Raw genomic sequence first — 13,097 nt, 5'->3', positions numbered from 1 at the left:
CTAAAACAGAGAGCGCCTGCAAACAAACAACATCATCACTGAGCGCAATTCAGTCTTAGTGGAGATATTTCCTTTATTTAGTGAAATATTGAAATAAAATTGACACATAAGTAATGTAATATTCAGTAATATTAAAAAATATTATCGACTTGACTGCACTGACATTAGGGGTGGGCGATATGACCAAAATCTTATATCACGATATGATACATTTTATTTCACAATAACGATATATATCATGATATAGTTATTTTTGCTTTAAATAAGCTTTTATATCAAAATTTTTGATCCCACTGAAATTTCATAATTCTTATCACCATTTTCAATATAATTTAAAAATCTAATACTAGCATAAAAACTCTCAAGCTTACTGCAGACAAATAAACAGTGAAAAAGAAAGAGCAAAGAAAACAAACTACAATAGAACAAAGACAAATGAAATAGACCTACCTAGAAAACAAGCACTAGAAATACTACATAAAATATATAAAGTAAACAAATGTTTAAACAAACACTGCATAGTAGGCAGGGCTCGACAATAAGAACTGCCCGATGGCCTGGGGCCAGTGTGAACGACACTTGGGACAGCAGACGGAACTGTCACTTGCCCGATCGGCCCAGTGCTGTAGGGTGAGTGATATAGTGATATAGTGATATATATCGTCTATGATATCGTAATTGTTGATTTAACGATCTGAAATTATCGAGTATGTCCCTCACTTTACAAAAACCAAACAAAAACACACCCATTGAGTGCACGCATGCACTACGTGACGTAGTCTAGTAGGTTAGACTAGTGCGCGTGCATATTTAGAGTGTACGCTTTCACTGCATGATTTAATCTATTAAAATGCATCAGAATTCAAGATAAGGGGGAAAAATGACCCTGTATATCTTTCATATTTATATAATTTAATATAGTTAACCAATATTAAACAAAGAGCACCATTTTTCTCCAAATATTAGCACGATTACAAATGTGATATTGATTTTATACAGCGTACAGTTTAATGAACAAGAACTTAATATCAAGTGACTTACATTTTAGACACCAAATCGCCTGTTTCGCTCTGTTTCGCCTTCGAAAATAGTTCCAAAGTCCACACAGAATTGTTTTGCGTCTCTGAGCAACACTTCCTGAATGAACCAGCCGTTTGAATGAATCGGTTGAATGTCAATGACTCGCTCATTAACAGGGACTTGCTGCCACCTACTGGCAGGTTTAATTTCACGTTTAAAGTGTCTTTTCATTTAATAATTTCAAATAGCAGTATTTAACGTTTTATATTTTCAACATTTCAAAATATTATTTATGCATCTGTAACTGCTCTTGACTGATTAAATATTAAATAAAGATTTATTAAAGTTAATCTATAGTTATATAGTTAGTTATACATTAGATTACAATTTCTGTACCTGAAAATCTCCAGTTTAAACCTACATAAAAAACTTGAAAAGCACCATTTATTTCATTTATACAGGTGCTGGTCATATAATTAGAATATCACCAAAAAGTTGATTTATTCCACTAATTCCATTCAAAAAGTGAAACTTGTATATTATATTCATTCATTACACACAGACTGATATATTTCATATATATATGTTTATTTCTTTTAATTTTGATGATTATAACTGACAACTAAGGAAAATCCCAAATTCAGTATCTCAGAAAATATTGATCTTAGAATATTGTGAAAAGGTTCAATATCGAAGACACCTGGTGCCACACTCTAATCAGCTAATTAACTCAAAACACCTGCAAAGGCCTTTAAATGGTCTCTCAGTCTAATTCTGTAGGCTACACAATCATGGGGAAGACTGCTGACTTGACAGTTGTCCAAAAGACGACCACTGACACCTTGCACAAAGAGGGCAAGACACAAAAGGTCATTGCAAAAGAGGCTGGCTGTTCACAGAGCTCTGTGTCCAAGCACAGCGAAGGGAAGGAAAAGATGTGGTAGAAAAAAAGTGTACAAGCAATAGGAATAACCGCACCCTGGAGAGGACTGTGAAACAAAACCCATTCAAAAATGTGGGGGAGATTCACAAAGAGTGGACTGCAGCTGGAGTCAGTGCTTCAAGAACCACTACGCACAGACGTATGCAAGACATGGGTTTCAGCTGTCGCATTCCTTGTGTCAAGCCACTCTTGAACAACAGACAGCGTCAGAAGTGTCTCGCCTGGGCTAAAGACAAAAAGGACTGGACTGCTGCTGAGTGGTCCAAAGTTATGTTCTCTGATGAAAGTAAATTTTGCATTTCCTTTGGAAATCAGGGTCCCAGAGTCTGGAGGAAGAGAGGAGAGGCACACAATCCACGTTGCTTGAGGTCCAGTGTAAAGTTGCCACAGTCAGTGATGGTTTGGGGTGCCATGTCATCTGCTGGGGTTGGTCCACTGTGTTTTCTGAGGTCCAAGGTCAATGCAGCCGGATACCAGGAAGTTTTAGAGCACTTCATGCTTCCTGCTGCTGACCAACTTTATGGAGATGCAGATTTCATTTTCCAACAGGACTTGGCACCTGCACACAGTGCCAAAGCTACCAGTACCTGGTTTAAGGACCATAGTATCCCTGTTCTTAATTGGCCAGCAAACTCGCCTGACCTTAACCCCATACAAAATCTATGGGGTATTGTGAAGAGGAAGATGCGATATGCCAGACCCAACAATGCAGAAGAGCTGAAGGCCACTATCAGGGCAACCTGGGCTCTTTTAACACCTGAGCAGTGCCACAGACTGATCGACTCCATGCCACGCCGCATTGCTGCAGTAATTCAGGCAAAAGGAGCCCCAACTAAGTATTGAGTGCTGTACATGCTCATACCTTTCATGTTCATACTTTTCAGTTGGCCAAGATTTCTAAAAATCCTTTCTTTGTATTGGTCTTAAGTAATATTCTAATTTTCTGAGATACTGAATTTGGGATTTTTCCTTAGTTGTCAGTTATAATCATCAAAATTAAAAGAAATAAACATTTGAAACATATCAGTCTGTGTGTAATGAATGAATATAATATACAAGTTTCACTTTTTGAATGGAATTAGTGAAATAAATCAACTTTTTGATGATATTCTAATTATATGACCAGCACCTGTATATTTATTTTTGCTATTACTCATAATTTGATAATTTGTTACTATTTTGTTACTTACTGTTTATTTGTCTAACAATATTTAAAAATTTAAGTGAGTTAATCTAGAAGCTTTTGGTGTCATAACTCTATTTATTAAGGTTACATGTATCAAAAACAACAAAAACAATAACTAGGCTTTTTTTATAGGCCCATTTTCTTTTCTTTTACTTTATTAACTTTTTGTTGTGGGGCAAGTAAAAATTTTGGCGGGGCAAGTAAAAATTTGAACCACTGGCCCAATCGGGCCAGTAGAAAAAATCCTTAGCGTTGAGCCCTGGTAGGGATGTGCATCTCCATAACTGAGGCCAATGCGATACGCATCTCGATGCATAGCCAACGATACGATACATTAAAGATACATTTGAAGCAGCTACCGATGTGATGTGATTCACCCCATTACGATGCGGTGCGATACGATTTCGAATCGATTCAATGCAATGGAAAAAAATATGATGCTATGCAATTCAATATGTAAGGCTCTAAACTTTTTATTTTTTCTCAAATTCTGTTTTTTTATTTTTCTAAATTACTGTTTAAATTAAAACATGGATGAAAAATTGTGTGATTATTCCTTCAAAAATCTTAATTATTGTATTATTATTATTAGTACTAGTAGTAGTAGTAGTAGTATTAAATTAAGACATACATTATACCATACAACAGTAATACAGTAGTACTTAGTACTACAATAGTAATAGGGCTATATTTCTGTTACAAGTTAAACCAAACTTTTATTTTGACGGGTTGCTGTGAAGATCTTGAAGTTTCTGTGTGTGTCCGTGTGTGTGTCTGTCTGTGTGTGTGTGTGTGTGTGTGTGTGATATGACAGTTTTTCTCAAATGAAATGGTAAAATGCTCATGAAGTGACTCAGAGCAGCTCAGGAGATGAAGTTTATGTGTTCATGTCGTCATATAGTCAGATGAAGACACTGGAAAAAACATTGCGAGCATCAAGCATGCTTCAGTAAGTATAGTAAACATATTCGCGCGTCTGCGCCATCATACAGAGACACGCAAAACATGCAGGATTCATATTCAAATAATCTTCTTATGGTTTAATATTCACAGACACTAGTCCATATCGCGACTTGATTTAAGTGTACCCACCTACTTTTGATTTATTCATCCAAAAAAATTTGACAAATTCCGTGACATTCCGCGTTACAGTAAATTCCATTTTTATGAATGGATTCCGCGATTCCGTCCGTGTTTTCTGCATTGCGGAAATCATAGGGCCCTGAATATGGTACAGATTTGCTTATATTCCTTTGGTTCAGACAGACAGCAAATCATAAATTAACTTTAGTGCCTTCTGACTTCTAACACATGGCCCTTTCACAAACATTGTAGTACCATGTTAATCTATATTCTATGCAACTCTCAGGACACGCCTCAGTCTCCGTAGTGTGGTGATACGTCATATTCACGTAGCAGCAGTTGTGACGAGAGAACGCGCTTGAGAAACAGTTTAGAGAGCAGAAATCAATCTACATATAAAATACTGGTCACAAATTATTGTTCACTTTTTAAATAATAAAAGTATAGCACATCTACTAACAATTATATATAAATAAATAGTTTTTACTGATGTAAATATGTTAGAAACAATGTATCACGATACAAATGCCAACTTTTATCCGATGCACGCTTTTTAAATCGATGCATTTGCATCGTTAACTTTTATGCTGATGCGAATCGGTGAATCTTACCATCCCTACTGCCCAGTCTTTCCTGTGTAAATTAAATATACATTTATTCTTATTAAAGTTACAAAAGTGATTCAGTCAAGAGCAGTGAGAGATTTTCTCTCTTTTTTTTGTTGTTTGATTAGCATTAATGCCAGCAGGTAAATTTGGATGCTTGTCACTTTAAGACCGACTGCACAGTCCCATTATATTTGTGTGTTGTTCTTTCTCAATTTTTCAGTTCTTTCTCAACTGTTTACATTGACTTAAGACATAAATTACTCTGTTTACTTGCAAATACATGCCACTTTGGCACAGGTATGTGTATTTAATCATTCAAGCCCAATTAGGTGGCAAAAAGCACTCAGTTCAGTTCTCATGCGCTTTATGAGCAGCAGCTTCAAGTCGCACGTTTCTCAGACAGCGCTGAGAAAAAGTCTCTCAGAGAGCGTGCACATATACTGAAATGTCTTTAAACCGCAGTGCTTAAAAACGCATGCAAATGATAAGCTTTCGTGACCACGCAGCGCAGCAACGTCACGTGAGCAAAACTGCGATAGAGACGATAGTCCAAAATCTCTACCGGTTGGCAAATTTCCACTGGTTAATCGTGTCTACCGGTACAGTGCATCCGGAAAGTATTCACAGCTCTTCACTTTGTCCACATTTTGTTATGTTACAGCCTAATTCCAAAAGGGATTAAATTCATTATTTTCCTCAAAATTCTACAAACAATACCCCATAATGACAACATGAAAGAAGTTTGTTTAAAATCGTTGCAAATTTATATATATATAATAAATATATATAAACGAAGAAAAACAAAAAACAAAATCACATGTACATAAGTACACCTTTGCTCAATACTTTGTTGAAGCACCATTGGCACCAATTACAGCCTCAAGTCTTTTTGACTATGATGCTACAAGCTTGGCACACCTATTTTTGGGCAGTTTCTCCCATTCTTTTTTGCAGGACCTCTGGTTGGCTGGGGAGCGTTGGTGCACAGCCATTTTCAGATCTCTCCAGAGATGTTTAATCAGGTTCAAGTCTGGGCTCTGGCTGGGCCACTCAAGGACATTCACAGAGTTGTCCCATAGCCACTTCTTTGTTATCTTGGCTGTGTGCTTAGGGTTGTTGTCCTTTTGGAAGATGCCCCAGTCTGGGGTCCAGAGCACTCTGGAGCAGGTTTTCATCAAGGATGTCTCTGCACATTGCTGCATTCATCTTTCCCTCAGTTCCTGCAGCTGAATAACAGCCCCACAGCATGATGCTGCCACCACCATGCTTCACTGTAGGGATGGTATTGGCCAGGTGATGAGCGGTGCCTGGTTTCCTTCAGACATGACGCTTGCTATTCAGGCCAAAGATTTCAATCTTTGTTTCATCAGACCAGAGAATTTTGTTTCTCATGGTCTGAGAGTCCTCCAGGCAGGCTGTCATGTGCCTTTTACTGAGGAGTGGCTTCCGTCTGGCCACTCTACTACTATTAGTGGAGTGCTGCAGAGATGGTTGTTCTTCTGGAAGGTTCTCCTGTCTCCACAGAGAAATGCTGGAGCTCTATCAGAGTGACCATCGGGTTCTTGGTCACCTCCCTAACTAAGGCCCTTCTCCCCTGATCACTCAGTTTGGCCAGGCGGCCCGCTCTAGGAAGAGTCCTGATGGTTCCAAACTTCTTCCATTTACGGATGATGGAGGCTACTGTGCTCATCGGGATCTTCAATGCTGCAGAAATTTTTCTGTACCCTTCCCCCAATCTGTGCCTCGATACAATCCTGTCTTGGAGGTCTGCAGACAATTCCTTGGACTTTATAGCTTAGTTTGTACTCTGACATGCACTGTTAACTGTGGGACCTTACATAGACAGTTGTGTGCCTTTCCAAATCATGTCCAATCAACTGAATTTACCACAGGTGGACTCCAAGCAAGTTGCAGAAACATCTCAAGGATAATCAGTGGAAACAGGATGGATCTAAGCTCAATTTTGAGTGTCATGGCAAAGGCTGTGAATACTTATGTACATATAATTTTTTTCATTTTTTATTTTTAATAAATTTGCAAAGATTTCAAACAAACTTCTTTCACATTGTCATTATGGGGTATTTTTTGTAGAATTTTGAGGAAAATAATCAATTTAATCCCTTTTGGAATAAGGCTGTAACATAACAAAATGTGGAGAAAGTGAAGCGCTGTGAATACTTTCCGGATACACTGTATATAGCCCACCCCTATGAGGACAAAAAAAAAACTTGAACTGAATTGAGCTGTATAATGTCTTCTATAGAGCTGCTGAACTGAATTTTAAATGACACTATTTCACTGATCTCTATAAATGACTGGATTGCGTTCTAAACTGCCAGCAGATGGTGAAGCCACCGGAAGTGTTCGAGCGACCATAAATAAAACGATTCCCTACAAACAGAAGGAATCAATAGCCCCTTTCACACAGCAATCCCAGTAAATTACCAAAAAATTACCAGAATGATTTTACCGGTAAATACATAAATATGCTGTTCACACAAGCAACAGCATTCTAGCTTTTTACCGGTAAGAGACCATTCACACATTAGCAGCAAAATACTCGTAAATAATGTGATGTCAGTCATCGGAAATGATCTTTAAATGCTGCGCCGTGGTCTTTATTTGCCCGCATGAGGAGAAGCACTTTAGTTTTACTATCTGTTCAATTTGACAACTTTTTTTTGACGTCTCAGTGGCAGGCTTAACGGGGGATCAAACAGAATGCGTTTTTGCTCTTAAAAACACCAGATGCTCATAATAGTATCCAACTGCAGAGCCACAACACTGATGAATGGAAAAGAAGGCAGGGTTTTGAGCGCGACACGTTGAAAAATCTGCGAGATGTGGTGCAATGGTCAAAAATGATCAACTAGCGCATGTTTACATAGAAAAACTATTGAAAAGATTACTGTAAACTGTGCGGAATAATCACATAATCTCTATAGTAACTTTATGATTGGCTCAAAGATGACTTCTTACGTCAGCGCGTTCTGAATTCGTACGTGCTCATACTGGTAATCTTCATTCTGCGTTCACACAGAGCATATTTCCAGTAATTTACTAGCAATGTTACAACTTCCCTTACTGGTAAATAGCCAGAACCAATTTACCGGTATTTTTGAAAAGGTCCTGTTCACACATGATTTCTTACTGGTAATTAACTGTAATGTTTAGGCATATGGTCTTTTTGGGCAGGATAAGCGATATATAGCAGGCGTTAAAATGGGTGTGTCTACTGCCCGCTGCCGACACTGGTAACTGAACTAACACAAAATAGATTTATGTACGGAATTATGGAGGAAATATTAAGCATGAACATATCTCTAGGATTATTAGCAGAAACTGATTCGAATTTACATTAAATATTACAATACATACAATACCCTATTACACTATATTACATTAAAAGGTTCACCTTGCATCATCTTGTTTAGAGCAACAGTGTAAATGCTTGGAAATAAAGCTTCCATACACAGTCAGCGTCATTTCTCTGAATAAGTTGTGAAGCATGTATATTATTTCCAGATGTCTTTTTGTTGACAAACATCCACTTCAGACTCTTGGAGATCTTAGAAAACCGTTAAAAAGCCACAGGTCAGCTCAAATTCTATGGCTTTTTACTAGCATGACAGTTTGCGCATGAAATAAGTGTTATATCAATGAGCTAATTCATTTAACCAACAATTAAGTTAATATCTTTACTGCTTCGAAATACATGCTGTTAACGAAAACACTGTTGAATCATCACAGTTACTGTAAGAATAAAAACAGTATTATATAACACAACAATTACATAACCACAGTGAATAACATAATTCGTACATGGCAAATTAAGTTCATGCGCATGCCTTACAAAGCATAAATCTGTATTAAGATTTCAGAAGAATCATTGTGACATTTGTAATACAAATGCTGAGATGTCTCGTCCGCCAGCTGATCTGATATTTGCTACTGTTTTGAAGATGAACGTAACTTTTAATAAGCAGGGAAATTCCCGACTTTAAACAAATAACCATTTAAATGTTTAACGTTTACGTTGTAAGAATGTACAGGGTGACTTCAGATATAAAAACGCTGACTTGTTAGGTAATGTTTTCTCATTAAAATCAGATTACTTCCTAATTAATTCAACAGAATGTGAGGGAATACTAATATCACGGCTGGTAAAGTGTGGCTTCACTTTTTATGATGTCGTGAGCAATCCAGTCATTTATATAGATCAGTGCACTATTCTCTTTTGCAGAGGTGCTTTATAGCTGCATCTAAAGTTGTTTCATAATTGAAGAACTTTGCAACATTGACACTCTTATTTCCCTGTTTATTACTGTGAAGCTGCTTTGTAACAATCAGTATTGCACTATAGAAATAAATGTGACTTGACTTGATGTTTCTATTGCCTTTTTTTTTTTTTTTTTAAACAGTGGCAAGTAAAGAGAAAATTTAGTTTTGAACTAAAAATAAAACTAAACATGCAGGCCTACACTATTTTATCTAGAACCTTAGCTACAAAGTCCCATCTGACATTCTTATATCAAGAAAACTTTAGGGCCATTTCACATAGAATGTGCCACACAGAACCATTCCACTGCGCTACTTTTCCACTGTTTTTCAATGTAAACACACACTAGATGGACAAATTTGACTGTTGCACTTGTCTTTTGCATCATCTAATGCATGACACAGTGTCCTAAAAATGCAGCGCACAAGTTAAAATAAGTTCAACTTTTAAGAAACGTGTCTTTAGACCCTTTTTTTTCCACTTTACTGATCTGCATCTTGCAAAACACGTTCTGTGTGAATGGTCCTTTACACTTGCTTATTCTTTTTTTATTTAAATATTTTAGGATGCCTTTTATGAGGACAATTCTTTACACAGAATTCAGCATTAAGCAACCTTAAAGATGAATTGTAAAACTTCAGCACCACCATTGCCACCAAATGGGTTTTCATATAGGTCTCCCAAATATGCCAATGATCAACTTTTGTTTTGACTTTATTAGAATCTAAACTGCAGCAAAGATGCCCAATCACATCTGATCGTGCATGTATAACTAGGCAATCTCAGTGAATAATAACATGGTCAGCCACTATAGTTCAATATAGTTTCTACTTACTGAATATGGGACTAGATCCAGCAGAAAATTTGAGGATGCAGAAGTGTCCATTTAAGATCTGAGCCCAGTTTCACCCATGCATACGTGCCTGCATGCATCTTTCTGCATGCATGAATGTGTGTTGATATTCGGACAAGTCCCAATGGAATATTTCAGTCAAACATATTATATTTCATTCCAAAACACACAGCAGCAGTTGAGCGTCTGGAAAAAAAGACATCTCAATGTCGCATCTGTTTTGACACAATAGTGGGAGTGGTTCAGGATGAGGAAGCTCAATGGGGAGGAGACTGAGACAGAATAAAAGTGTGAGACAGACACTTGAAAGACAGGTGACCCTACTAAGCTTCTTTGAATGGCTACCTGGGTGTCTGCAGGCAAGGGTGGGTAGATTAGAGCCTTACACTGACTGCTGGCTGCGTGCCATTATATGGTTAATTTTAGCCCTCGTCATGACTGGATTACAAGGACAAAGTATGAATCAGGGTTACCATCAAAGGCTGGGAAGATTATCATGGAGCTAAAGTAGGTATGATGGATCAGATCCACTCAAGCTGTTTTTCTAACATTCACACCATAGCATGCAGCTATGTTTGGGAAATATGATGCAAAAGACGCCACAGTTACTGTGTGCAAAGATCTTCTCAGAAATGCTCTGAAGAATAGTCTTAATTTTTGACTTAAGTGTCAAAAAATTCTTAGTAAAAAGTAGGACTTTTCTATTAGTAGGAGACTTTTATAAAGAAGCTAAAAGCAACTTTTAGTAAAGTCTAAGACTGATTCTTAAGTGCTGACTTAAGTGTTGTGAACTAAAGACTACAATGGCCACCCTCAACCTCTGAATCAGCCAAAGGCGAGCATGCAAGGGTGAAGTCACAGCAGCACAACACCAATAATTTAATATTATATTTAAAAAAATCATTTAAAAAGGCACTGAAACGTTTTAATATTTAAATTTATTTTTAAAAATAGCTTTGCATTGTGCAAAATTATCACAAATTAGTATTGATGGCGTGGATCTTTTTCTATTGATGTGTCTCCTCATTTACAATTGGAGCAATGATGTGTCATGAGTTCCATCAACGGCTCCAACAACTCCAGGGAAGCCCACAATCAACATAAAAGTGGCTTGCTTTTGCCGCATGGTTTGATGGTCAGTTGGAAAGAATACTTTGTGTGCCAAAAAAACAAAATAACAACTTCATTCAACAATATCTAGTGATGGGCAATTTCAAAACACTGCTTCATGAAGCTTCGAAGCTTTACAAATCTTTTGTTTTGAATCAGTGGTTCAGAGCGTGTATCAAACTGCCAAAGTCATGTGATTTCAGTAAACGAGGCTTTGTTACGTCATGAGTGTTTCGAACTTTCAATGGTTTACGTGACTTTGGCTGCCTCTCTAGACAGTGTTAGTTTACTCAGTTGCTTACTCATGACACATAGCAACACAGCGAAAAGTATTTCTAATATGTTGAACCTTTTATTGAGAGTACCCTACATTTACCTGTTGAGACATGCTTTCACAAGCAACCATTAAGAGCCTTTGTAATGTTTGAGTCGACAGAGGCACGACATGCAAAAGGTGCATTTGCAAAATATGCTGTATTTTTCTAAGTCCGCTAGTGTCACAGAAACTACATACTTCACCTTTAAACGTATAAGTTTACAACACAGATCTAAATTAAACATGACAAATAAGAAACACCATGGCATCAATTTAAATGTATGCCAGAAGTACTTTTTAAATTAATAATTAAAAATAAGTAGGCTATAATATAATTAGTATTAGCAGCCTATTATAAATAAAAAGTAAAATGTAATTATAATAAATATAAGTAGGCTGTAATAAATAACAATATCAGTATTATTTATAAAAAAAAAATTGAAATTGAAATTTTCCAAACTGATGACTGTAACAAACGCACAGGCTATTGATCAAAATCCTCTGATGATTACAGTAGGACTGTCTTAAAGAAGTTTTCATAAAAAATAAATTTCCCTATCAAGAAAATGAAATAGGCCTACTTTGAAAATAATTTTAGCTATGACTTTTCCCCCATTTGATTTAGTCTAGTTAGTTTTGTATCAAATACAATGTGATTTTCGGTGATCGAGATCTGGCAGCAGCTTATTTTTCCTCTTGGGCAAGCAATCTGCTCACAGCTTATCCTGCCCATGGAATCCCCCATATGCCAGCAAACCAATGAAAACGCGGGACGATGATGACGTTCCATAACAAAAGAGTGAAGGTGCAAAAGCTGCTGTAGATCAGCTTACCCGGAAGTCTCCGTAACTGGCAGATTTAAAGAAAATTACCAATGTTTGGCAAATAAATAAATTACGGACAGTTACCAGTTACTAATACGCATTACTAACATTTTATCATGTAGGCTTTATGGTACACCTCAAACAAGGGATTTAATAGTGTTAATATTAATTGCAGAGTCCACGAATAGCTTGGGTATGCAGAGCATTCGCAGCTTATATGGACCGCACGCCACTGATATACATATACATACATACATATACACACACACACACATATATATATATATATATATATATATATTGTGACAAGCGTCCTGAGTCCACATCAGCGTTGTTGATGTACACGAGGAGCACCTGCTCACAGGTCGTCACAGGCTGATCGGCCACACCTGTGGCTGATCAACCTGCCTGCATATAAGCAGCATGCTCACAGACAAAGGGGGAGAAGCCTCTCCATGAGACAGCAGACTAACGTTCTCTCTCTATCCCGTTCCAGAAAGCAGTGTGTGACCGATCAGCATCGCCACGAGCACCGCATGGATTCACCCACACCTGGACACGACCGAGGGCACTCCTGCAAGCAAGAGCACCCCCACCACTCACGTATACACTTGTCTTTCAATAAAATCCACCCTCCGGGGCCTTAAACTGAGCTCTCCTTGTTGTGTGATCCCTCCACCCCGCCACTATATATATATATATATATATATATATATATATATATATATATATATATATATATATATATATATATATATGATTTATCTCATATAGGATTTGTTTAGTCAAGTTAATTAACGTGGTAATAAAGTACTTCAGTTTTCCGGTGATCATCTTCAGCTTCATGAAGCTCAAACTGCAATACACAACTTTAA

General features: G+C 37.2%; 1 protein-coding gene and 1 long non-coding RNA gene across 5 annotated transcripts in view; one reads left to right on the top strand and one right to left on the bottom strand.

The window, feature by feature from the left end:
- Positions 1–13,097, bottom strand: part of ip6k1 (inositol hexakisphosphate kinase 1) — an 84,381-nt gene that overhangs the window by 55,147 nt on the left and 16,137 nt on the right. The gene's annotated exons all lie outside the window — the stretch shown is intronic.
- Positions 5,602–12,874, top strand: LOC127520598 (uncharacterized). Its single transcript, XR_007932156.1, has 2 exons — positions 5,602–10,483; positions 12,719–12,874. It is a non-coding gene; the product is annotated as an uncharacterized LOC127520598 (long non-coding RNA).

The sequence above is a fragment of the Ctenopharyngodon idella genome, chromosome 10 (genome assembly GCF_019924925.1).
Source record: "Ctenopharyngodon idella isolate HZGC_01 chromosome 10, HZGC01, whole genome shotgun sequence".
NCBI lineage: Eukaryota > Metazoa > Chordata > Actinopteri > Cypriniformes > Xenocyprididae > Ctenopharyngodon > Ctenopharyngodon idella.
The sequence above is the reverse complement of the archived record's forward strand: the minus strand, read 5'-3'. Positions and strand labels throughout refer to the sequence as shown.